This window comes from Lithobates pipiens, unplaced genomic scaffold (assembly GCF_037356315.1).
Source record: "Lithobates pipiens isolate NorthernLeopardFrog02 unplaced genomic scaffold, aLitPip1_a1.2 Scaffold_18, whole genome shotgun sequence".
NCBI classification, from domain to species: Eukaryota; Metazoa; Chordata; class Amphibia; order Anura; family Ranidae; genus Lithobates; species Lithobates pipiens.
Genome location: NW_027507758.1, coordinates 583,108,858 through 583,136,419, shown reverse-complemented (window position 1 = coordinate 583,136,419; position 27,562 = coordinate 583,108,858). Strand labels below are relative to the sequence as shown.

Below are 27,562 nucleotides of genomic sequence, written 5' to 3'. Positions count from 1 at the left end.
TATTTGGTTTTTGAAAAATTGCAGTCTAGAAATGATTGGTGCATAGGTTTAATTTTGTAACACAATGATGGCAGTAGAGTCAATACATGTGGGGTACATGCCTAATCAGCCTTCATTACAATACACTCCCTTCACCATAGGGTTCGCTTCCCCAAGAAACATCGAGAAAGAATGTCTGAAATGGCATCCAATTAGTTAAGTGTTACCATAGTAGCCTATAGAACTTATCCTTGATGGCCACATGATTTAGTGCACAACGTCCTGGCAGCCAGACTGCCCGAGCACATATGTTACAGTTTGTCAAAAAGCCATGTAAATCGCTCACTACTTTTAGGTTTACATGCAGTTTAGCAACCATTAAAGTACTTACTGATTTTGAATTGACAACACCTTCCTATCTTTATAGTCCTGTAGCACCATGATATTAATTTACTGGATTCTCACTTTGAAATGCTCTAAATAGCCTTTTATCTTGGCAGGAAGTGTTCTGCCCTCCCACTTCAGTGCTTTATATTGGCATAGACCTTCAACACACTCTTAGCATTGCTGAGGAATGGAGGTCCAACCGGGTCAGTTGAGTACATACTGGATGGCAGTTTTATCTTTAGACACTGCAAACATGAAAATAGAGGCGACACAATGAAAATGGACACTTAGTGTCCGAATTATTTGTAATTTAATTTGTGTGAAACCAATATACCAAAGTTGGTGCAATGTTGCTGTGTAATTGAGCAAAGTTTATAGTGGTGTCATTGTTGATTTACCTGTTGATCCTGCCAGTTTCAGGCAACACCACTATCCCAGAAGCTCCCAATGCTGCAGGAGCATGATCTCCTTTCTATGCGAAGCTCAGGAAGCAGTGATCCATCCAGTGACACTGTGCTGGTTTCCTGACAGCTGATCTGACCAACTGCCAAGACAGGGCCATTTTGCTTTAGTAAAGTCATCGAAATCCTCAAGTAGCTTCTCCCCTGAGGGCAGGGATGGTATTACTAATAGCAAGTAAAAATAGATTTTTATTTTTCATTACAAAACCAGAAAAGTAATTGTTGTGTTGCTTACTCATCTCACGCAAACTATTTTTAGATTCCAGGTGTTTTTTTCCCACCATGATTAGTGTCTAGTCAGGCATGAATTACTACATTAGAAGCTGAAAAGCACACGTCATTGTACATCAGGGTCATAAGTGCCAGATCCACAACCAGGTTACAGTATCCAGTTACATTGTATTTTTAATTATATTATGTTGAATTGCCTTTGAGGCGGTGTGATTTGATTTACTGAATCATTTAATTCACTCAGGGGATGAAAGACCCAAGATAAAAAGTGTTCACACACATTACATTACTGTTTGCAGACAGTCTTTGAGACAGTTACGTTCGTTGATCTTTTAGTACACTCATCTGCCAGAGAAGCTGATAATACCCTTGTTCTCTTCTCCTTGAGATTGAGTAACCTGTCCTACAAAATAAAACCAGAAGTTTTCAGAAGTAAATGTCCTCACTTTGAGGAAATAGAATATGCAGAGTAAAGTCTGTCCACAAAAGCAAGGTTCACAGTCTTGTTGATAAGTTTGTCATTATAAATGAAACGCTGTACTTAACACAATCTTTTGCAGAATACAGTACTCCGGGGTTCAGGAACACACTGCAGTTTTTTCCGGCCCACTTCAATGTCTGACAAACACCTCTGAGCACAATGCACATGACCTTTAACAAAGATGCTGAAACAAGACATTCATCTGTAAAAATTTTAATTCAGAAAAATGTATTTGTACAATCACATAATATAGCAATATGATGAATCATATGGGTTACAAATTACAAAACCAGCAAAGAAAGATCTGACTTGAAAACCTCTCAGAACATTTTCTTTAGAGGCACCAGAAAACCACACAGATAAATGCCTGCAAAGACATTTAAAAGAAATTCCAAATGTTTTTGAATTAAGAAGCTTAGAAGGACTTAAAAGGTTCACTAGTGGGTGGTAACAGTACAAGTTAACTAGTGACCCAGGCAAATAAAGCAACGCTGAGTTAAGGATACCATTCACTGATAACTTGGAAAGTCTACAGGTTATGTAACCATCTAGAATAGTGCCCAGCACATAAATAAAATGCATCACATTTCTCAAGGGCAGTTTGTGTTGACATAGCATATAATATGAGGTTAACTTCCCGCAGAAGCATTAAGACTAATGGCCATCAGTCCTGAAATTTTTTTAACTTGGATTTACTACATAAAATAAATATGACTTCAAAAAATATAGTTCAATGTAATATTGAATTACAGAACACTGAGGATTTATACCGAGATTCTATATTACTTATTATATAGAGGGCAGTTGCTTTTTCATTTTTTACAAGGGAGGCAACTTCAATATTCTTACCAGATAGAGAATGCTTGGCTATTTCTTGACACCCAAAAACACTGGGATCGCTCTCCTGCTTATCAAAAAGCTGTGTCTGGCCATTTAAGAGTGCAGTATCTTCCCCAGGATGTGATATGAAGTATAGGAAGCTATAAGTTGACAGGAATAAACATACAAATATTTGCATGTTACCAGACTCCAGAACAACTTGCAACAAGGGTGTCTGGTGTAAGGTGGAGGCCTAGGGTTGGAATGAGTTACAATCACGAACATATAATGTAGGGAAAAGATCATGAAAAAGACCTAATTTACATAAACTCCCCATAATCGTATCTGCATAATTATTTTAACAAGATCTTTAATATATTAATAGTAAAAAACTGGAATAAGTCTTTACAACCTACAAAAAACACAATCATGCAACGAGTTACATACATTGGATTCTCAACACCCCACAATTGGTTAAAGCATAGGTTGGTCTCCAAAACGTCTGCCTGTAGATCTTCCACACGATCAGTCCTTTATGAAGGTATAGTCCATTTTTTCTCCATAAGTACGTTGATTCAACAAGCAATAGATCTTCCAAGTATAACACATGATCAGCCATCTTATTCCTGAATAAGAATCTTGCATTCACAGATATTGCTCACAAAATGGAAGTTGATGTGTAAAACTGCAATTTTACAAACTACTATAGATTCTGGACAAAACTATCAACTGTGTAAAGCTGGCTTGGATATTAACTTAGTAATACAGCCTCTTTACACCAAAACAGCTGTACTCAGCCTAAAATATTAGATTTCCTACTAAACATCTAGTGTCCTTTTTCCTGTGCCTTATTTCCTAGATGTACTGTTCATAAAAACTAGGATATCATCATTTACAAATCAGGAAATACAGGCAAACTGAACTAAATATACTGTAGTTCCTCTGTAAAGGCATTACAAAAATATGGACACTGTTCAAGTTTCAAAAGTCTTCTGCAGGAGTGCTGAGATTTTCATGGAAAATTCATCTTATGATCAGCAAGAATCTGTTGAAATCAATCCAGAAAAACATCCCAACCCCTAAATGACAACTCATTGCTGTTGTTGTACTTGCGGTCTTTGTGTGTTGTCCGTAGTGCTCAGTTGTATTTTGCCACAGTTGAAATATTTCACAACGCAATCTGAAAAATGAGAAAAAGACAGAATACCTGGAAACTTGCTGCAACTGAAGAACAAATCGGTTCCCAAATTGTCTATCCGAGACTTCTAGTGAAGGCATCTGTCAAGGAATCCAAGAAGCAGACTTTCCCTCCAATGAGTACTTTATTTGGAGCCATCACTCATCAAGGTAATATTAATGGAAATAAAAAAGGTGCAGTACAGCAGAACATTGTTAAATGTTTATGTGGACAACATACAGAAGGGGCTCCAGGAATGTTTCAAAGTCTGAATAATAAGGTGAAAAAAAAAGGCATAAACACAAAGAACATCCTAAGATCAAAATCACTTCAGACAATATAGGAAAACTTAACTGCCATAAAACAGAATGGCTAAAGCATCAAGAAAAAAGCAGGACCAAATAAAAACCTCTAACAGATAAGTAAAAAAATATATATACATAGGACTTCTCTATATAGCACATACCATTGTACTTTACATGTTCTCCATTTCTCATCTTGTGCTTTACAACGCATTGTGAAAAACACAGAAAAAGTGGACCAGAATACAAGTTGACTCACCAGAGCTGAACAGAGAAGTTCCCATGTGTTTTTCCAGTAGCATCTGCTATTCAAGACATCTGTAAAGAACTTCAAAAAGGAAAAACGGTCCTTTCCCATGCAAATATAATTTCATCTGCCATCACATGTTGGGGAAATGTTGAAGTATATCCCAATGTACACAGGAGTAAAAATAAAAATTCTTAAAATAATGGCAGAATATTGAGAGGGCTTCAATAAGTTTTCCATTGCCTAAATTAATACTGGAACAAAAAGCACAAACACAGAAATGACATTATACAATAACATTGTTCCCAAATCAGACAATATAGGCAAACAGAACTTCTCTATACATCATAATTAAAATATAATGAAAAGGCAGGACCACTTTAGCAAAGCAAAGGACATCCATCTGATCAGTTGTGCCAAAATGGCAACTCTAATTATGAAAGTACAATTTCATCAATAACACTGTGGTCATAAGGGGAGATAACTTTGCTTTCCGGGTAGCTTTATGAAAACTTTACATCAACTGACATTAAATTGACTGTATAGCCAAAAATATGGAAGCTTTTCAAGTTTCAGAAGTGTTTTACAGGGGTGCAGAGATTTTCTTGGACAATCCCAATTCATGATTGGCAAAGATCTGTTGAAATCAATCCAGAAAATATCTCGACTCCAAAAATGACAAGTCATCTAAACCGGGCATCTGCCATTGTACATTTAGTCTCTGTGCTGTCAGCTCTTCATCTCACAGTTGTATTTACCGTAGCTAAAATATTTCACACTGCATTCTGAACACTGAGAAAAAGGGAGACACAATACCTGGAAACTCACTACAACTAAAGAACCAACCAGCTCCCAAATGGTCTATCGAAAACTACTGGTGAACACATCTGAAATCCAAAACGGGCTTTTCCCTCCCAAATATATTATTGATGTTTATCCAAGAGAATATAAAAAAGGGTGCATTTCAGGAGATAAACATTTTTATAATAAGGAAATACTAAAGCGGCTCTAGGAATGTTTCTAATTCTGAAAAAAGAAAACACAGGCAACAAATGGAACACCCCAAGATCAAATTCACTTCAAACAATATAGACAAACTGAATCGCTATAAACAGCATGTCTAAAGCATCAAGAAAAAAAAAGCAGGACCAACTAAAATAAAAACCATCTCCAAGATCAATTATACAAAAAACACTACATAGGACTCCTCTATATAGCATCTGCCATTGTACTTGCACTTCTATGCACCTCCAAATGACAATTAAACAGGGCCATTCCATAAACCATTGTGTGTGGTTAATGCCTCATCTCAGTTATTACCTTAATGCAAATACTTCACAAGGCATTCTGAAAAACAGAAAAATTGGGACCGGATACCTTGAAATGCACTGAAACTGAAGAGCAAACCTGTTCCCAAATTGTCTTTCAGAAACTTCTGCTAGTAAAGACATCTGTAATGAACTCCAAAAAGCAGACTGTCCTTTTCCCACCCAGAAATGATTTCCATGTCATCATATTACTAAGGTTTACCCAAGAAAATACTAACGCATGTTACTGGGGATGAAAACATTTAGGATAATGGTGGATATACTGGAGGAGTTTCATAAGTTTCTAAAGTCTGAAAAAATAAGTAGGTGGGTGGAAAAACAATTACACACAAAACAGCACATATAAAAATTATCAACACTTTAGACAATATAGGCAAACTGAAATGCTATAAACATCATGGCTAAAACATCATGAAAAGGCAGGCCAGCGTTAGAAACATTACAAAAACTACCCAATTGAAAAAATGACATAGGACCACTCTATATAGAATCTGCCATTGTACTTGTGCCCTACATATGCTTCATTTCAATCATCTTCTAAAAAACTGAGAAAAAGTGGACAAGAATGCCTGGCAACTCACCAAAGCTGAAGAACAAAAAATTAATATTTCTTTTAGGAACACATCTGTGAAGAAATCCAAAAAAAAAAAAGACTGTCCTTTCCTACCCAAAACTCATTTGCCATCGCAAGTCTAGGAAATGTTGAAGTATATCCCAATGTACACAAGAGAAAAGAAAAGTCCTTACAAATTATGGTGGACTTATCGAGAGGGCTTGAAGATATTCTCCAACACCTACAAAAGAAGAAAGGTGGGAAAAAGGAACAGACACAAATAGGACATCATAACATCAAATCAGACAATACAAACTAAACTTCTGCATACATCAAGGCTAAAACATAACAGGCAGGAGCAATTTAGAAAGAAAAAAAAATTACATCTGATCAGTCGCACTAAACTACTTATTGATATGCTAAAATTACAATTATATTCAAAGTAAATTTTCATCAATTACATGCTGGAATCACAGAAATATAGAGACTGACCGAGCCTCAGAAGTCTTCTGCAGGAGCGCTTAGATTCACGGGTAATCCATTTTAGGTTTGTCAAGAATCTGTTAAAATCAATCCAGAAAAATATCCCAAAACTCCCAAATGACAATCCATTCAACAGGGTCATTCCATAAAACCATCTGCCATTGTAGTTGTGGTCTCTGTCTTGTCAGTTCTTCATCTCAGTCGTTTGTCTACTACATCTAAAACATTCTGCATTCTGAAAAAACACAGGAAAAGGGCACAAAGTACCTGGACACTCACTGCTACTGAAGAACAAACCAACTTCCAAATGGTTTTAGCCAAAGATCCAACTAGTGAAGACATCTGTGAAGAAATACAAATCTCAAAAGGTACATTCATTTGCTAGCACTTGCCAAGGTAATAACGTATTTCCCAGGGAATATTAAAAAATAAAAATGGATAGTGGTGGACATACTGAAGGGGATCAAGGAATGTTTCTAAAAAAGAATAAGATGGAAAAAAGAGACAAAAATAAGACATCCTATCATCACATCAGACAATATAGGCAAACTGAACTGCTGCTATAAGGATTATGGTTAAAACATCAAGAAAAAAAGCATCAAGTTGTACTAAACTACATAATGAAATGTTAAAATGGCAACTATAATTATAAACATAGTACCTCCTCATCAGTTACATGGTGGTCATAATGGATGATCACTATACTTACTATCCAGGTAGCTTTATATGAAAGTGTATTTGTATGGTTAGTGCCAACAATTCTTTGTCATCTGTGAAGGCATTGCAAAAATATGGAAACTGTCCAAACTTCAGAAGTCTTCTGCAGCAAAACTAACATTTTTGCAGAGAATTCATCTTCATAATCAGCAAGAATCTGTTGAAAGTAACACAGGAAAAAAAAAAAAAAAACATCCCAACTCCTTGCAAATGACTACCAATTTAAAATGGGCATTCTGTAAACTATCTGCTGTTGTACTTGCGGTTTGTGTGTGTTGTGAGTAATACTTCACACTGCATTCTGAAAAAACACAGAGGAAAGGGGACAGAATATCTGCAAACTCACTGTAACAGAACAAATCAACTCCCAAAAGGTTTATCCAAAATTTCTATTAGTGAAGACATCTTGAAGAAATTCAAACAGACTTTCCCCTCCTCCCAATGGTACATTTGCCATCACTCGCCAAGGTAATAAGGTTATCCCAGGGAACAATGTAAAAGGTGCATTACAGAAGATAAATATTTTTGATAGTGGTGGACATACTGAAGAGGCTCCAGGAAGGTTTCTGAAAAAATAAGGGGGGGAAAAAAAATGCATAGACAAAAATAGGACATCGAAAGATCAACACCACTTTAGACAATATAGGCAAACTGAACTACTATAAGCACCATGCCTAAAGCATCAAAAGGTGGGACCAGTTTTGCAAACAAAAACATCTGACGAGTTGTACTAAACTACATAGTGTGCTAAAATGGCTATTATAAACAAAGTACCTCCTCATCAATTACGCTGAGAGGCATAATGGTTGATTGCTATACTATTTGGGTAGCTTTACATTAAAAAATGTTGGCACTAACCATACAAACACACTATGTCCTGAGGGCATTACAAAAATATGGAAAATATTTCATGGATAATTCATCTTACAATCGGCAAGAAATTGTTGAAATCAATCCATAAAAATATCCCAACTCCAAATTGACAACTCATTTAAAATGGGTATTCCATAAACCACCTACTGTTGTACTTGTGGGTCTGTGTGTTGTCAGTTCGTCTCAGTTGTATTTTATCACAGTTATCATATTTCACAACGCAATCTAAAAAACACAGAGGGAAAAAAAAAGGGATAGCACACCTGGAAACTCACTGCAACTGAAGAACAAATCAGTTGCCAAATGGTTGATCCAAAACTTCTACTAATGAAGACATCTGTGAAGAAATCCAAAAAGACGACTGTCTTGTGCCTTTCAAAAAGTACTTTGCCATAAATTATCAAGGCAGTATTGAGGTTTATCCAAGAGAATATAAAAGGCACATTTCAGGAGATCAAAAATGTGATAATGGTGGATATACTGAACAGGCTCCAGGAAGGTTTTTAAATCTGAAAAAAATGTAAGGTAGAAGACACAGGCACAAATAGGACATCCTATGATCAAATACACTTCAGACAACATAAGCAAACTGAACTGCTATAAACAGCATGGCTAAAGCATAAAAAAACAAAAAAAAAAATTACATGACATCTCTATATAGTATTGGTCATTGTGCTTGATCTTGGCATGTGCCCCATTTCTCCTCTTACACTTGACAATGCATTCGAAAAACATTGAAAAAAGCAAAACTAGAAAACCTGCCAAATTACTGAAGTAGAAGAACATACATGTTCCCAATGTGTTTTTCAGGAAGGTCTGCTAGTAGAGATATCTGTGAAGAAATCCAAAAATGACTACCCCTTTCCCACTGAAAAGTTATTTTATTTATAATCACGGGCAAGTGTTGACACATATCCCACAAGAAAAAAAAATCCTTACAATTATAGTGGACAGATTGAAAGGGTTTAAAAGATGTTTTCTAACACCTACAAAAGTAGTGATATGGAGAAAAAAAAAAAGGAAGAAGCACAGAAATAGGGCATCATAACATTATCAAATCAGACAATACAGGCAAACAACTACATCATGGCTAAAGAATAAAGATGAATTTAGTAAAAAGGAAAAACTTCCATCTTATCAGTCCCACAAAATTATATATTGATATGATAATATGATAACTATACCTCATGGTGTCATTACAGAAATATGGTGATGATCCAAACTTTAAAGGTCTTTAGCAGGGGTGCTGAGATTTCTATGGATAATCCATTTTACAATTTCGAGATCTGTTGAAATCAATCCCAAAATGTATCCCAACAACCTCCAAATTACAATTTATTAAACAGGGCCATTTTCATTAATGCCTCATCTCAGTTATTACCGCAACCAAATGCTTCTCATTGTTTTTCAGAATACCTTGTGAAAAGGGGGGACAAAATACCTGGAAAACACAATGAAACTATACAAACCGGTTCCCAAATGGGCTTTCAGAAACTTTTGCTAGCAAAAACATCTCTAAAGAAATCCAAAAAGCAGGCTGTCCTTTCCCACCCAGAAATCATTTAATTTGCCAACACTTGGGTTTGTATTAAGGTTTATCCAAGAGAATATTACTAAACGTATTACCAGAGATAAAGAAGTTTATGATGGCGGATATAGCAGAGGAGCTTCAAATAAGTTTCTAAAGTCTGAAACATAAGTAGGTGGAACAAAAAACAGACACAAAATAGGACATCGAAAGATCATCACTTTAGACAACATAGGCAAACTTAAATATATATACGTCACAAAAAGGCAGGACCATGTTAGAAAAGTTAAAACTAGCACCAGATTAATTGAACAAAATGACATACAAGATTTCTCTATATATTAGCATCTGCCATTGTACATGTGTTCTACAATATGCTTCATTTTCTCATTTCATGCTTTCAAACATCTTCTGAAAAAAAATGAGAAAAAGCAGACAAGAATACCTGGCAACTCACCAAAGCGGAAGAACTAAAAACTTCAACGTGTTTTTTCAAGTGCATCTACGAGTAGAGATATCTGTGAAGAAATCCAGAAGAGATCCAAAAAGAGAAGACTGTCCTTTCCCACACAAAATTCATTTCATTTGCCATCACAAGTCTAGGAAATGTTGACGTATATCCCAATGTACACGAGAGAAAATAAAGTTCTTACAAAAAAGGTGGCCATATTGTACTTGCGGTCTCTGGGTGCGGTCAGTTTTCCAATCAGTCATTTTTCTACTGCATCTAAAACACTTCATGGTACATTCTGAAAAACACTGAGGGAAAAAAAAAAAGGAAGGGGGACAGAGTACCTGGGAACTCACTGCAACTTTAGAATAAACCAGTTCCCGAAATTTCTACTAGTGAATACTTCTGAAGAGAAAAAAAATGCTAAAAAGGCAACTATAGTTATATACAAAGTACCTCTTCCTCAGTTACGCTTTGGCCATAACAGGTGATCACTTTGCTATCAGGGTAGCTTTATGTGAAAGAATTGTTGGCAATAACCATGCAAGATATGGAAACTGCCCTAGCATCAGAAGTCTTCTGTAGAGGAACTGAGATTTTCACAGAAAATCCATCTTACGATCAGCAAGAATCTGTTGAAATCAATACAGAAAAAAATTCCCAACTCCCAAAATGACAATTCATTCAGGGCCATTCCATAAACCATCTGCCGTTGTACTTGCAGTGTGTGTTGTCAATTATATTTTACCGCTGCTACAATACTTTATCAGGCAATCTGAAAAACCCTGAGAAAAATGGGATATAATACCTGTAAGCTCACTGCAACTGAAGAACAAATAGATTTCCAAATGTTGGTCTAGCTAAAACTTCTACTAGTGAAGGCATCTGTGAAGAAAGTAAAAAACCGAAACAGACTCTTTTCCCTCCTGAAGGTATTCTCATTTACCATCACTTATCAAGGTAATCATATTTACCCAGGGAAACAAAGGTGCATTACAGCAGAACGTTTTAAAAAGTTTATAATTTGGACATTTGGGCTCCAGGAATGTTTCCAAGTCTGAAAAATAGGGTGAAAAAAAAGGCAGACACAAATAGGACATCCTACTATCACCATTACAATATATTACAATAATATACAATATATTACAATATAGGCAAAATGAATGGCAAATAACATGGCTAAAGTATTATAAAAAGGCAGGACCATGGAAAAAGGTAAAACAGCCATTTGATTTATTGAAACAAAATTACACAGAACTTCTCAGTATAGAATCTGCCATTGTACATGTGCTCAACATATGCTTCATTTCATTTTTTTTTTAAACATTCTGAAAAACACTGGAGAAAAAGTGGGCAAGAAAACCTGGCAACTCACCAAAGCTGAAGAACAGAAGCTTTCAGAGTGTTTCTCAGGAATATCTGCTAGCGATATCTGTGACAAAATTTCAAAAAAGACTGTCCTTTCCCACCCAAAACTGAATTCATTTGTCATCACAAGACTAGGAAATGTTGAAGTACATCCCAAAAGCAAAAAAGAAAAGCCTTACACAGTAATGGTGGACATATTAAGAGGGCTTGAAGACATTCTCTAACACCTACAAAAGAATGTGTGAAGAAAAATGTCACAGACACAGAAATAGGACATATCAAAAAAGACAATACAGACAAACTGAACTTTATCAGTATACATCATGGATAAAATAATCAAAAGACAAGACTAATTTAGTAAAAAACAAAAACCACAACATCTCATCAGTCCTAGTACCTTACATATTGATTCGCTAAAACAGTGACTATAATTATATAAATAGTTCTCAACTACATGCTGAAATTGCAGAAATTTGGAGACTGGCTCAGCCTCAGAAGTCTTCTACAGGAGTGCTGAGATTTTTTACGGATAATCCATTTTATGATCCTCAATCTGTTGAAATCAATCCAGAAAATATTCCAACTCCCAAATGACAATTTATTCAACATGACCATTCTATAAAGCATCTGCCATTGTACTTTAGGTCTGTCAATTTTTCATCTCAGTTTTTTTTTTACAGCAGCTAAAATACTTCACAGTGAATTCTGAAAAACACAGAAAAAAAAAAAAGGGGGACAAAGTACCTGGAACATCACTGTAAATAGGACATCCTAAGAATAGCATCACTTCTAACATAGGCGAAACTACATTTCTATAACTTGCATGGCTAAAGCATCTAGAAAAAGCAGAACTAATTTAGTAAATGAAAACCTCCATCTGATCATTTGTGCTAAATATCATATTGATATGCTAAAATGGCAACAATAAACAAAGTGCCACCTCATCAATTACATTGTGGCCTAAACAGGTGATTATACTATCCGGATAGCTTTATATGAAAAAGAATTGTTGGCACTAACCATACAAATACACTGTATGTCCTCTGGACACTGAAGTCTTCTGCAGGGGTGCCAAGACTTTTATGGATAATCTATTTTACGATCAGCAAGAATCTGTTGAAATCAATCAAGAAAAATATCCCAAAAACCTCCAAAATGACAAATAATTTAATATGGCCATTCTATAAACCATCTTCTGTTGCCAGTTCTTCATCTCACAGTTGTATTTTACCGCAGTTACAATGAAAACAAAAATATATGGCTGAAGCATTGGGAAAAAGCAGAACAAACCAAAAGAAAAACATCTACCAGATCAGTTGTTAAAAAATACATAAGGACTTCATTATATAGCGCATGCCATTGTACTTTACGTGTGCTTGGTTTCTCATCTCACACTTTCTGATGCATTCTGAAAAACACTGAGGAAAAAGTGGACCAGAATACACATACACTCAAAGCTGAATAAAAGTTCACATGTGTTTTTTAGGAGTATCTATTTAAGAAATCTGAAATGGAAAAAATAAAAAAATAAAAAAAGGTTCTTTCCCACCCAGATATAATTTCATCTGCTATCACACGTTGGGTAAAATGTTGTAATATATCCTAATGTACACAGGAGTAAAGAAAATAATGATGTACTATTGAGGGGGCTTCGAGAAGTTTTCCATCACCTAAAAAATAATTACATTTGCGAAAAAAAGGCACAAACACAGAAATAGGACATTATACAGTAACCTCATTCTCAAATCAGACAATACAGGCGAACTGAACATCTCTATACATCATGGCTAAAACAATGAAAAGGCAGGACCAGTTTAGTAAAGCAAAAAACATCCATCTGATCAGTTGTGTAAAAATAGAAACTCTACTTATAAACTAAGTATCAATTACATTGTGGCCATAATGGCAGATCACTTTGCTATCTGAGTAACTGCATACCAATGAATTGACATTAACCCTCCTGTATATCCAAAAACATGGAAAGTGTCCAAGTTTCCGAAGTCTTCTGCAGGGGTGCCGAGATTGTTGGATAATCACTTTATGATTGGCAAGGATCTGTTGAAATTAAGCCAGAAAAATACCCCAGCTTCCCCCAAATGACAATTCATTCAAACAGGGTCAATCTAGAAGGCATCTTCCATTGTTCTTGCAGTCTGTGTGTGGTCAGCTCTCAATTCCACAATTGTATTTTTTAGTGCAGCTAAAATAGCTCACAGTGCATTTTGAAAAACACTGAAGAAAAAAAAAAAAAAAAAAAAAAAGAGGAGAGAAAATACCTGACAACTCAAAGATGAAGAGCAGAACATTTTCCAGTGATTTTCAGGAATATCTGCTAATAGACATCTGTGAAGACATTTCAAAAAGATGGTCCTTTCCCACCCAAAAGTACTTTAATTTGCCATCAAAAATCTAGGAAATGTTGAAGTATATCCCAATGTACAGAAGCACAAAAAAGAAAATCCTTACAATTAAATGGTGGACATACTGAGAGGGCTTGGAGATATTCTCGAACACCTACAAAAGAAGAAAGATGGGAAAGAGACAAACAGAACAGACAAAATGATCTTCTGTATACAAACATAATTAAAAAGATAAGACACATTTAGCAAAAAACAAAAAAACAAAAACACATCCATCTGATCAGTCGTACTAAACTGCATATTGATATGCTAAAATAGCAACTATAAAATTGTACACAAAAGGTCTCATTAATTACGTGCTGGAATTATAGTACGGAGACTGTCCGAGCCTCAGAAGTCTTCTGCAGGAGTGCCGAGATTATCATGGAAAATCTGTTACGATCATCATGAATCTGTTACAATCAACGTAGAGAAATATCCCAACTCCCAAATTACAATCTTTTAAACAGGACCATTCCATAAAGCATCTGTCATTGTACTTGCAGTCTGTGTGCCGTCAGTTTTTCATCAGTCATTTTTCTACTGCATCTAAAAACAATTCACAGTGCATTCTGAAAAACACCAAGAAAAATGGGACACGGAATACCTGGAAACTCACTGCAACTGAAGAGCAAACCAACTCCCAGATGGTTCACCTGAAATTTCTACTAGTGAGGACATCTGTGAAGAAATTCAAAGAACGGTCTTTTCTCTCCCAACACTTGTCATGCTAATTATGAGGTTTATCCAAGGGAACATCATAAAAGGTGCATTACAGGAGCTAACCTTTTGATAATGGTGGACATACTGACTGAAGGTGCTCCAGGAATGTTTCTAAAAGCTGAAAAATAAGATGGAAAAAAGCAAACAAGACATCCTAAAATCATTATAATTATAGACAAACTGACCCTCAGATAGAGATTATGAAAGTTGAATTAAACTGCATACTGATCTACTAAAATGTCAACTATTTACAAAGTACCTCATCAATTACATTGTGGCCATAATGGGTGATTACTATACTATCACAGCAGCTTCATGCAAAAAAGATCTGGCACCAACTATGCAAATATATTGTATGTCCTCTGTGAGAGCATTACTACAATAAAAGGAAACTGTCCAAACTCCAGAAATCTTCTGCAGGGGAACCGAGATGTTCACAGAAAATCCATCTTACAATCGTCAAGAATCTGTTGAAATCAATCCAGAAAAATATCCCAACTCTTCCCAAACGACAACTCATTTAAAATGGGTATTCCATAAACCTTCTGCTGTTGTATTTGCAGCTTGGGTGTTGTCATTTCTTTGTCTTATACTTCTATTTTAACAGTTACAACACTTCACAATGCAATCTGAAAAACTGAGAAAAAAATGGTAGGATACCTGTGAACTCGCTGCAACTGAACAATTGGGTTCCCAAATGGTGTATCCGAAACATCTACTGGTGAAGACATCTGTAAAGAAATTCAAAGAACAGACTGTCTTTTCCCTCCCAACATTTGCCATCACTTGCCAAGGTAATGATGTTTATCCCAAGGAACAATATAAAATAGGTGCATTACAGGCAATAACCTTTTGATAATGGTGGACATAGTGAAGAGGCTCCAGGAATGTTTCTAAAAATCTGAAAAATTAAGTGACGAAAAGGCATAGACACAAATAGGACATTCTGAAGATCATCACAATTTTAGATAATATAGGCAAACTGAACTGATATAAGCACCATGACTAAAAGCATCAAGAACTTTGTACTAAACATACTTGTATACTAAAATGGCAACTATATTTACAAAGCATTAACTATGCAAATATACTATGTGTCCTCTATGAAGGAGTTACTAAAATATGGAAACTGTCCATACTTCGGAAGTCTTCTGCAGGGGAACCGAGATTTTCACAGAAAATCCATCTTACGATCGTCAAGAATCTGTTGAAAATCAATCCATAAAAATACCCCAACTCCTCCCAAATGACAGCTCATTTAAAATGGGTATTCTATAAACCATCTGCTGTTGTACTTTGGGTTTCTATGCGTTATCCGTTCCCCAGCTCATAGCTCTATTTTACTGCAGTTACAACGCTTCACAACGCAATCTGAAAAACATTGAGAAAAAAAAAAAAAAAGACAGAATAGTTGGAAACTCACTGGAACGGAGGATCAAATCAGTTCTCAAATGGTGTATCCAAATCTTCTACTAGTGAAGACATCTGTGAAGACATCCAAAAACCAAATGACTCTTTTCCCTCCTCAATGTACTTTCATTTGCAATCACTTGTCAAGGTAATATTAACGTTTATTCAGAGAAATATAAAGGTGCATTTTAATAGATAACAATGTAATGTTAATGTAGGACATGCGGAAGGGTCTCCAGGAATGTTTCAAGGTCTGGAAAAGAAGTGGGAAAAAAGGTATAGACACATAGCATATCACAAGAAAATATATTATCTGCTGGAGTAAAGACAATGTATACAGGAATAATTACTATAATAGGGCACATTCAAGACAGAAAATAGTCCATAAGCAATACTAATGAAACTTAAAGTACATATATTAAAATAATGGTGGCAGCTATCCTCTGCTTCATGCCACAGAGCTGGCTTTCTCAAAGGAGAGAGGTATAGGAAGCACCACCTGATTATAGTATTAGTTTAAATAATTTAATAGCAAAGACTCAAAAAACGCACAGGAAGTAGGTTAAAATATGTGTATCTGTAGTAAAAAGAGTCATTCGGGTCTCTCCCGGCCAGAAATACTGCACTGGATAGGCTACGCGCTCGGATTATCAGCTCCTTCTACTGGCCTAAGGCTCTTGTAGTCCCATGGCCAGTGCATCTACTTAAATGGACCTGTAAAGACATTTATCCTTAGGCCAGTAGAAAGAGCTGATGCTCCATGCATATAGCCTATCCAGTGCAGTGTTAACGGCCATTGTCCCGCTTTCAGTGACATAATGTGTGCATTCTATGCTGGTTTTGTTGGACTTCCTGGTGACCACAGAACTCTCTACTCCAGCAGGCCATGGACACAGTGCAAGGACATCAGGAGAGACTTGAATGACACACTACAGATGAGCATATTTGAACTTACTTCCTGTGAGTGTTGTGCATCTTTACTATTAAATCTTTACACCAATACTACACTCAGGTGGTGCTTTCTGTCTGTTCCTCTTTTGCTACATATAGGATATCCAAAGATCAACATTACTTCAGACAAAATATGCAAACTGAACTCCTATAAAATAGAAAAAGAAGGCCCAGCATCTACCCGATCAGTTGTTTAAAAAAAAAAAAAAAAAGAAGACCTACACAGCACATAACTATAAAGCTTCTGTCTTAGTACTGGTAACGGTGGACATATTGAGAGGGCTTGAAGACAATTCCTTAACACCTACAAAAGAAGAAAGATGGAAAAAGGGCACAGATACAGGAATAAAGACATAACATCTTGATCAAATCAGACAAACTGGATACAACATTGTATACATCATGGATTAAACATAATGAAAAGGCAGGAACAATTTAGTAAGAAAAAAATAAAAAAATAAAAAAATAAATCTGACCAGTCGCACTAAATGACATATTGATGAGTATAGACAAAGTGAGTTCTAATTATATGCTAGAATTAGAGATGTGGAGACTGTCCGAGCCTCAAAGGTCTTCTGCAAGGGTGCCAAGATTTTCACGGAACCACCATCATACGATCCTCAATCTGTTGAAATCAATCCAGAAAATATCCCAACAACTTCCAAATGACAATTTATTCAACAGGGCCATTGTAGAAGGCATTTGCTGTTGTACTTGCGGTCTCTGAGTGTGGTCAGTTCATCTCAATTGTTATTTCTTCTGCTTTTAAAAAACTTGTCAATGTAATAAAGAGGTCTTAGCGGAATAAATATATACAAAGGAGCATTACAGGAGATATCCATTTTTGATAGTGGTGGAGATAGTTAAGGTGCTCCAAGAAGGTTTCTAAAATCTGAAAAATAAGGTGGAAAAATGCATAGACACAAATGGGACAGCCTAAGATGGTCATAACTTCAGACAATATAGGCAAACTGAACTGCTAATAAGCATAAATCATCCAGAAAGCTGTACTAAAGTACATATTGATATGCTAAGCTAAAAAGGCAACTATAATTATAAACAAAGTACCTCCTTATTAATTAGATTGTGGCCGTAACTGGTGATAACTTTGCTATCCAGGTAGCTTTATATGAAAAGGAATTGTTGGCACTAACCATGCAAAATATAGAATATGTCCTCTGTGAAGGCATTAAAATATGGTAACTCTTCAAACTCCAGAAGTCTTCTGCAGGGGAACTGAGATTGCCACACAAATGATATATCCAAAACTTCTACTAGTGAAGACATCTGAAGAAAACCAAAAAGCAGATTCTTTTTTCCCCTCCTGAGAGAACTTTCATTTGCTATCACTTATCAAGGTAATATTAATATTTATCCAGGAAAGCAAATATAAAGGTGTATTACAGCAGAAAGTTGTAAAAAGGTTTATAATGTGGACATACGGATAGGCTCCAGAGAGTTTTTCCAAGTCTGAAAAAGGTGGAAAACAGGCAGAGACACAAATACAACATCCTAAAGGTCACCATAACTTCAGACGATATAGTCAAAATGAACGGCTATAAAACAGTACAGCTAAAGCATCAGGAAAAGCAGAACAAAACAGCTACCTGATCAGTTAATTATATAGGACTTCTCTATAGCACATGCCATTGTACTTTAAGTGTGTATGCGCCATTTCCCACCTCATGCTTTCCATCGAATTCTGAAAAACACAGAAAAAGTGGAGCAGAATACGCATACACTCACCAAAGCTGAGCAAAGAAGTTCCCATGTATGTTTTTCAAGAGCATTTAAGATATCTGTAAAGAAATCCAAATAAGAAAACACACCCCACCTAGATATCATTTCATCTCATATCACACGGAGAAATGTTGGAAGTATATCCCAATGTACACAGTAGTAAAAAGAAAATTCTTACAATAATGGTGGCATATTCAAGTTTTGTCGCCTAAAAAAGAATATTAGGGAAAAAAGGCACAAACACAGAAATAGGACATTATACAGCAACATAGTTATCAAATCAGACAATACTCAGACCAGCCCCCTTCTGGCACCAACAACCATGCCACGTTCAAAGTCACTTAAAATCCCCTTTCTTCATCATTTTGATGCTCTGTTTATACTTCAGCACATAGTCACATCTAGAGGTTACATTGAGTTGCTGCCATGTGATTGACTGATTGGCAATTTGTGTTACCTAGCAATTGAACAGGTGTACCTAATAAACTGACAGGTCAGTGTAAAATATGAAGACATTTGAATAAATCCAAAATGCAAACTGTACTTTCATTTACCATCACTTGTCCAGGTATAATGATTAAGGTTTATCCAAGAGAAAATATATACATGCATTTCAGTAAAGTAACATTTTTATGATAATGGTGGACATACTGACGTGGCTCAAGGAATGTTTCTAAATCTGAAAAAAAATTAAGGTAGAAAACAGAGGCACAAATAGGACATCCTAAGATCAGCATCAGTTCACATAACATAGGCAAGCTGAAACACTATAAACAGCATGTCTAAAGCAAAAACCAAGACAAGAAAAAGCAGAACCAGCTTAGAGAAAAAGAAAAACCATCTACCTTCTCTTTATATTATCTGCCATTGTTCTTGTTCTCTACGTGTGGGCCATTTCTCATCTCACACTTGCCAATGCATTCTAAAATACACTGAGAAAAGTGGACTAGAACACCTGGCAAATCACCTAAGTTCCCAATGTGTCTTTCAGGAAGGTCTGCTGGTAGAGATAGCTGAAGAAATTCAAAGAGAAGACTGCCCTTTCTCACCAAAATTATTTAATTTGCATTCACAGGGAAGTGTTGACATATAAACCACAAGAAAAAAAAATGTTTTCAAATAATGGAGGACTTATTGAGAGGGCTTGAAGGGGTTTTCTAACACCTACAAAAGAAGATAAAAAAAAAAAAAACACAACACGGCAGCACAGACATGGGACAGAACATTATTAAAAATCAGATGATAAAAGCAAACTGAACTTCTACAAATCGCAGCTAAAATAATAAAAATAAATTCATCTGGCCAATCATTCTAAACTATATATTCATATACCAACATGGAAATGATACCCCAACTACATGGTAGGATTACAGAATTACGGTAACTGCCCGAAAATCAATATCCTTCTGCAGGGGTGGTGAGAATTTTACAGATAATCCATCTTAAATTTGTAAGGATCAGTTGAAATCAATCCAGAAAAATATCCCAAAAACCCTCAAAATGACAACTCATTAAAAAGGGGCCATTGCGTAAAGCATATGATGTTGTGGTCAATTCCTCATCTCACAGTTGCTACTGCCGCAGTTCAAATACTACCCAAGGCATTCTGAAAAACACTGCGAAAAGGGGGACAGAATAGCTGGCAACTCACCAAAATGGGACAAAATAAAATTGGTTACCAACTTATTTTTTTTAGAAACTTCTGCTAGTAAAGGCATCTGAGGAAATCCAAAAGCAGACTGTCCTTTCCCACCCAGAAATCACTACATTTGCCATCACATATAAAGGTATGTTTCAAGGGTTAAAAGCGTTAAATGTTGGATATATCAGGAGGGCTTCAAATATTTTTTTGGAAAGTCTGAAAAATAAGATGGAACAAGGCATACACACAAACAGGACATCCTAAAATCATTTTAGACAATATAGGCAAACTGAACTTCTACAAACAGCACGGCTTAAGCATCAAGTAAAGACAGGACCATGTTAGTTAGAAAAGTAAAGGTTTACCTGATTATAGTATTGTACACGTGCTCTACATATGCTTAATTTCTCATTTCATGCTTTCAAACACATTCTGAAAAAAACTGGAGGAAAAGTGGACAAGAATACCTGCAACTCACCAAAGCTGTAGAACTAAAACTTCCCACCTTGTTTTCTAGGAAAATCTGCTTGTAGAGATGTGTAAAAAAAAAATCCAAAGAAAAGAACTGTTCTTTCCCAGCCAAAAAACATTTGCCATCAAGTCTAGGAAATGTTGAAGTATATCCCAATGTACATGAGAGAAAACAAATCCTTACAAATGGTGGACATATTGAGAGGGCGTAAAGACATACTCCAACACCTACAAAAGAAGAAAGGTGCAGAAAAAAAATGCAGACACAGAAATTGGACATAACATCTTTATCAAAATCAAACCAAAAACTTTGTATACATCATGGATAAAACAATGGAAAAAAAAAGCAAGAACAATTCAATAAGAAAAGCAAAAAACATCCATCTGATCAGTCGCACTAAACTACATATTGATATGCTAAAATGGCAACTATAATTATACAGAAATTAAAGTTCCCATTATATGCTATAATTACAGAAATATGGAGAATGTCTGAGCCTCTGAAGTCTTCTGCAGGGGTGTGGAGATTTTAATGGACAGTCAGTTTTACTATCATCAAGAATCTGTTGAAATCAATCCAGAAAATACTGCAACAACTCCCAAATGACAATTTATTCAAAAGGGTCAATGCATAAAACATCGGACGTACTTGCAGAATGTGTGTTGTCAGGTCCTCATCTCAGTTTTACTTCTTTCACAGTGCAATCTGAAAAACACTGGGGGAAAAAAAAAAAAGGGACAGAGTACCTAGAAAACCAATGAAACTGAAGAACAAACCAGTTCCTTCATGGTCTTAAACCTCTACTAGTGAAGACATCTGAAGAAATTCAAAAACAGATCTTTTCCCTCCAAAACATTTATTTGCTATCACTTAAGTTAATAAGGTTTATCTCAGGGAATGTAAAGGTGCATTACAGGAGATAAAACATTTTGATAGTGGTGGACATTATGAAGGGGCTCCAGGAAGGTTTCTAAAATCTGGAAAAAAAAGTAAGGTGGGAGAAATGCCTAGACAAATAGACATCCTAAGAGTGTCATCACTTCAGACAATATAGGCAAACTGAACTGCTAAAAAGTACCATGACCAGCATCAAGAAAGCTGAACTAAAATATATACTGATATGCTAAAAAGGCAACTATAAGTATATACAAAGTACCTCCTCAATTACATTTTGGCCATAACAGGTGATCACTTTGCGATCCAGGTAGCTTTATATGAAAGAATTGTTGGCACTAACCATGCAAAATATGGAAACTGCCCTAGCATCGGATGTATTCTGCAGAGGAACTGAGAATTCCACAGAAAATCCATCTTCAGATCAGCAAGAATCTGTTGAAATCAATGTAGAAAAAATTTCCCAACTCCCAAATGACAATTCATTCAGGGCCATTCCATAAACCAGCTACTGATGTACTTCCAGTCTGTGTTGTCAGTTATATTTTACTGCAGTTACTATAGTACTTCACAAGGCAATTTGAAAAACACTGGAGAAAAAAGGGGCTAGAATACCTGTAAACTTGCTGCAGCTGAAGAAAAAATTGGTCCATCTGAAACGTCTACTAGTGAATGAATCTGAAGAAATAAAATAAAAAAAAACAGACTGTCTTTTCCCTCCTGAAGGTACTCTCATTTGCCATTACTTATCAAGGTAATATTTATCCAGGGAAATATAAAGCAGAATGTTGTAAAAAGGTTTGTAATTTGGACATATGGAAGGGGCTCCAGGAATGTTTCCAAGTCTGAAAAATATGTAAGGTGGAAGAAGAAAAAAAAAAAAAACAAGCAGACACACAAATAGGACCATCTGAAAATAATTAAATTAACTACTATACATAGCATGGCTAAAGTATTATATAAAAAGGCAGTTTTCCATGGTAAAAAATCTACCATATTTATTGAAAAACAAAATACACAGAAACTTCAGTATAGCATCTGCCAATGTACCTTCGCTCTACATATGCTTCATTTCTCATTTAAGTTTTTAAACACATTCTGAAAAAAACACTGAACAAAAAGACAAAATACCTGGGAACTCAACAAAGCCGATTAACAGAAAATTTCCCAGAGTAGTTTTCAGGAATATCTACTAGTAGAGATATTTGTAAAGCAATTTCAAAAAGAAGACTGTCCTTTACAACCCAAAAATTATCTCATTTGTCATCACAAGTTTAACAAATGTTGAAGTATTTCTCAATGTACAAGAGCAAAAAAGAAAATACTTACAACAATAGACATATTGAGAGGGCCTGAAGATATTCTCCAACACCTACAAAAGAAGAAAAATGGGGAAAAAAAACCCAAAAAAACAGGACACCGCAACATCAAATCAGACAATACAAGCTTATCTTCTCTATACAAACAATTAAAAAGGCAGGCACATTTGGTAAAAAAATAAAAATACATCAATAAAAATATCTAATCTGTCATGCCAAACTACATATTAATATGTAAAAATGTCAATTATACAAAGTTCTCATTACATACTGGAATGACAGAAATATGGAGCCTGTCTGAGCCTCAGATCTTTTGCAGCGGTGCTGAGATTTTCACAAATAACCTGTTTTACGATCATCAAGAAACTAGACTAAATCCAGAAAAATCTCCCAACAACTCCCAAATGGCAATCTATTCAACAGGGCTATTCCATAATGCATCTGCCACTGTACATGCGGTTTTGTGTGTTGTCAGTTCTTCATCTCAGTTTTGCTAATGCATCTAAAAACTCTACGGTAGATTCTGAAAAACACTGAGAAAAAAGGGGATAGAATACCTGGAAACTCACTACAAGGGAAGAAATGTTGGTCTATGTGAAAACTCTACTAGTGAAGACAGCTTCACAAAAAATCCAAAGCAGACTGTCTTTTCCCTCCAAAAAGAACTTCCATTTGCTATCACTTGTTGAGGTAATATTAAATATTAATGCTCGGAAACAAAGGTGCATTAACAGTAAAATGTGTATAATTTGAACATACGGAAGGGGCATCAGAAAGTTTTCCAAGTCTGAAAAATAAGCTGGAAAAAAAGCATAGATGCAAATAGAAAATTCTAAGTCACCATCACTTCTGACAATACAGGCAAACTCAACTGCTATAAAACAGTATGACTAAAACATCTGGAAAAAGCAGGACCAATCAAAAAAAACCATCTACCTGATCAGTTAATACATAGGATTTCCTATAGCCATTGTACTTTACGTGTGCTTGGTTTTTCATCTCATGCTTTTCATCCGCATTTTGAAAAACACAGAGAAAAAGCGGACCAGAAGATGTGTACACTTACCAAAGAGGAACAAAAGTTCCAATGTGTTTTTCAGGAGTATCTGCTATTTAAGAGATCTATAAAAGAAATCCAAAAAAGAAAAAAACGGCCCTTTCCAACCCAGATCATCATTTCATCTATCACACGATATTCTCCAACACTTACAAAAGAAGAAAAGTGGGAAAAAGGAACAAACACAGAAATAGGACATCATAACATCAAATAAGACAATACAAACTAAACTTCTGTATACATCATGGCTAAAACATAACAGGCAGGAGCAATTTAGATAGAAAAAAATTACATCTGATCAGTCACATTAAACTACATATTGATATGCTAAAATGACAATTATATTTAAAGTAAATTTTCATCAATTACATGCTGGAATCACAGAAATATAGAGACTGTCCGAGCCTCAGAAGTCTTCTGCAGGAGCGCTGAGATTCACGGGTAATCCATTTTAGGTTTGTCAAGAATCTTTTAAAATCAATCCAGAAAAATATCCCAACAACTCCCAAATGACAATCCATTCAACAGGGTCATTCCCTAAAACCGTCTGCCATTGTAGTTGTGGTCTCTGTGTCTTGTCGGTTCTTCATCTCAGTCGTTTGTCTACTGCATCTAAAACATTCTGAAAAAACACAGGAAAAGGGGACAAAGTACCTGGACACTCACTGCTACTGAAGAACAAACCAAATTCCAAACGGTTTTATCCAAAGCTTCAACTAGTGAAGACATCTGTGAAAAAATATAAATCTCCAAAAAGGTACATTCATTTGCTAGCACTTGCCAAGGTAATATCGTATATCCCAGGGAATATTAAAAAAAATTAAATGGATAGTGGTGGACATACTGAAGGGGCTCAAGGAACGTCTCTAAAAAAAAATAAGATGGAAAAAATGCAGACACAAATAGGACATCCTAGCATCACATCAGACAATATAGGCAAACTGAACTGCTATAAGGATTATGGCTAAAACATCAAGAAAAAAAAGCATCAAGTTGTACTATACTACAAAATGAAATGTTAAAATGGCAACTATAATTATAAACATAGTAACTACTCATCAAATACATTGTGGTCATAATGGATGATCACTATACTTACTATCCGAGTAGCTTTATATGAAAGTGTATTTGTATGGTTAGTGTCAACAATTCTTTATGTCATCTGTGAAGGCATTGCAAAAATATGGAAACTGTCCAAACTTCAGAAGCAGGAAAACTAACATTTTTGCAGAGAATTCATCTTCATGATCAGCAAGAATCTGTTGAAATCAACGCAGAAAAAACCCCATCCCAACTGCTTGCAAACGTCATCTTATTTAAAATGAGTATTCTGTAAACCATCTGCTGTTGTACTTGCGGTTTGTGTGTGTTGTGAGCTCTAAAATACTTCACACTGCATTCTGAAAAAACACAGAGGAAAGGGGACAGAATATCTGCAAACTCACTGTAACAGAACAAATCAACTCCCAAATGGTTTATCCAAAATTTCTATTAGTGAAGACATCTTGAAGAAATTCAAACAGACTTTCCCCTCCTCCCGATGGTACATTTGCCATCACTCGTCAAGGTAATAAGGTTATCCCAGGGAACAATGTAAAAGGTGCATTACAGAAGATAAATATTTTTGATAGTGGTGGACATACTGAAGGGGCTCCAGGAAGGTTTCTGAAAAAATAAGGGGGGGAAAAAATGCATAGACAAAAATAGGACATCAAAAGATCAACACCACTTTAGACAATATAGGCAAACTGAACTACTATAAGCACCATGCCTAAAGCATCAAAAGGTGGGACCAGTTTTGCAAACAAAAACACTACATAGTGTGCTAAAATGGCTATTATAAACAAAGTACCTCCTCATTAATTACACTGAGGCACAATGGTTGATTGCTATACTATTTGGGTAGCTTTACATTAAAAACTGTTGGCACTAACCATACAAACACACTATGTCCTGAGGGCATTACAAAAATATGGAAAATATTTCATGGGTAATCCATCTTACAATCAGCACGAAATTGCTGAAATCAATCCAAAAAAACATCCCAACTCCAAATTGACAACTCTTTTAAAATGGGTATTCCATAAACCACCTGCTGTTGTACTTGTGGGTCTGTGAGTTGTCAGGTCGTCTCAGTTGTATTTGATCACAGTTATTATATTTCTCAACGCAATCTAAAAAACAGAGGGAAAAAAAGGGATAGCACACCTGGAAACTCACTGCAACTGAAGAACAAATCAGTTCCCAAATGGTCTATCCAAAACTTCTACTAATGAAGACATCTGTGAAGAAATCCAAAAAGACGACTGTCTTGTGCCTTACAAAAAGTACTTTGCCATAACTTATCAAGGCAATATTGAGGTTTATCCAAGAGAAGGCGCATTTCAGGAGATCAAAAATGTGATAATGGTGGATATACTGAACAGGCTCCAGGAAGGTTTTTAAATATGAAAAAAAATGTAAGGTAGAAGACACAGGCACAAATAGGACATCCTATGATCAAATACACTTCAGACAACATAAGCAAACTGAACTACTATAAACAGCATGGCTAAAGCATAAAAAAAAAAAAAAAATACATATGACATCTCTATATAGTATCGGTCATTGTATGTGCTCCATTTCTCCTCTTACACTTGGCAATGCATTCGAAAAACATAAAAAAAAAAGCAAAACTAGAAAACCTGGCAAATTACTGAAGTAGAAGAACAAACATGTTCCCAATGTGTTTTTCAGGAAGGTCTGCTAGTAGAGATATCTGTAAAGAAATCCAAAAATGACTACCCCTTTCCCACTGAAAAGTTATTTTATTTATAATCACAGGCAAGTGTTGACGCATATCCCACAAGAAAAAAAGATAATCCTTACAATTATAGTGGACAGATTGAGAGGGTTTGAAGATGTTTTCTAACTCCTACAAAAGTAGTGATATGGAGGGAAAAAAAAAAAAGGAAGAAGCACCGAAATAAGGCATCACAACATGATCAAATCAGACAATACAGGCAAACGACTACATCATGGCTAAAGAAAAAAGACGAGTTTAGTAAAAAGGAAAAACTTCCATCTTATCAGTCCCACAAAATTATATATTGATATGATAATATGATAACTATACCTCATGGTGTCATTACAGAAATATGGCGATGATCCAAACTTTAAAGGTCTTTAGCAGGGGTGCTGAGATTTCTATGGATAATCCATCTTACATTTCGAGATCTGTTGGAATGAATCCCGAAATGTATCCCAACAACCTCCAAATTACAATTTATTAAACAGGGCAATTTTCATTAATGCCTCATCTCAGTTATTGCCGCAACCCAAATGCTTCTCCTTTTTCAGAATACCTTGTGAAAAGGGGGGACAAAATACCTGGAAAACACAATGAAACTGAACAAACCGGTTCCCAAATGGGCTTTCGGAAACTTTTGCTAGCAAAAACATCTGTAAAGAAATCCAAAAAGCAGGCTGTCCTTTCCCACCCAGAAATCCTTTAATTTGCCAACACTTGGGTTTGTATTAAGGTTTATCCAAGAGAATATTACTATGCGTATTACCAGAGATAAAGATGTT

General features: G+C 35.7%; 1 long non-coding RNA gene across 1 annotated transcript; it reads right to left on the bottom strand.

Annotated features, from left to right (window-relative positions):
• Positions 1 to 1,736: 1,736 nt before the first annotated feature.
• On the bottom strand, positions 1,737 to 26,799 carry LOC143989106 (uncharacterized). The gene is made up of 2 exons (XR_013276977.1): positions 26,677 to 26,799; positions 1,737 to 8,796 (listed from the first exon to the last, which is right to left on the bottom strand). It is a non-coding gene; the product is annotated as an uncharacterized LOC143989106 (long non-coding RNA).
• Between the last annotated feature and the right edge of the window lie 763 nt (positions 26,800 to 27,562).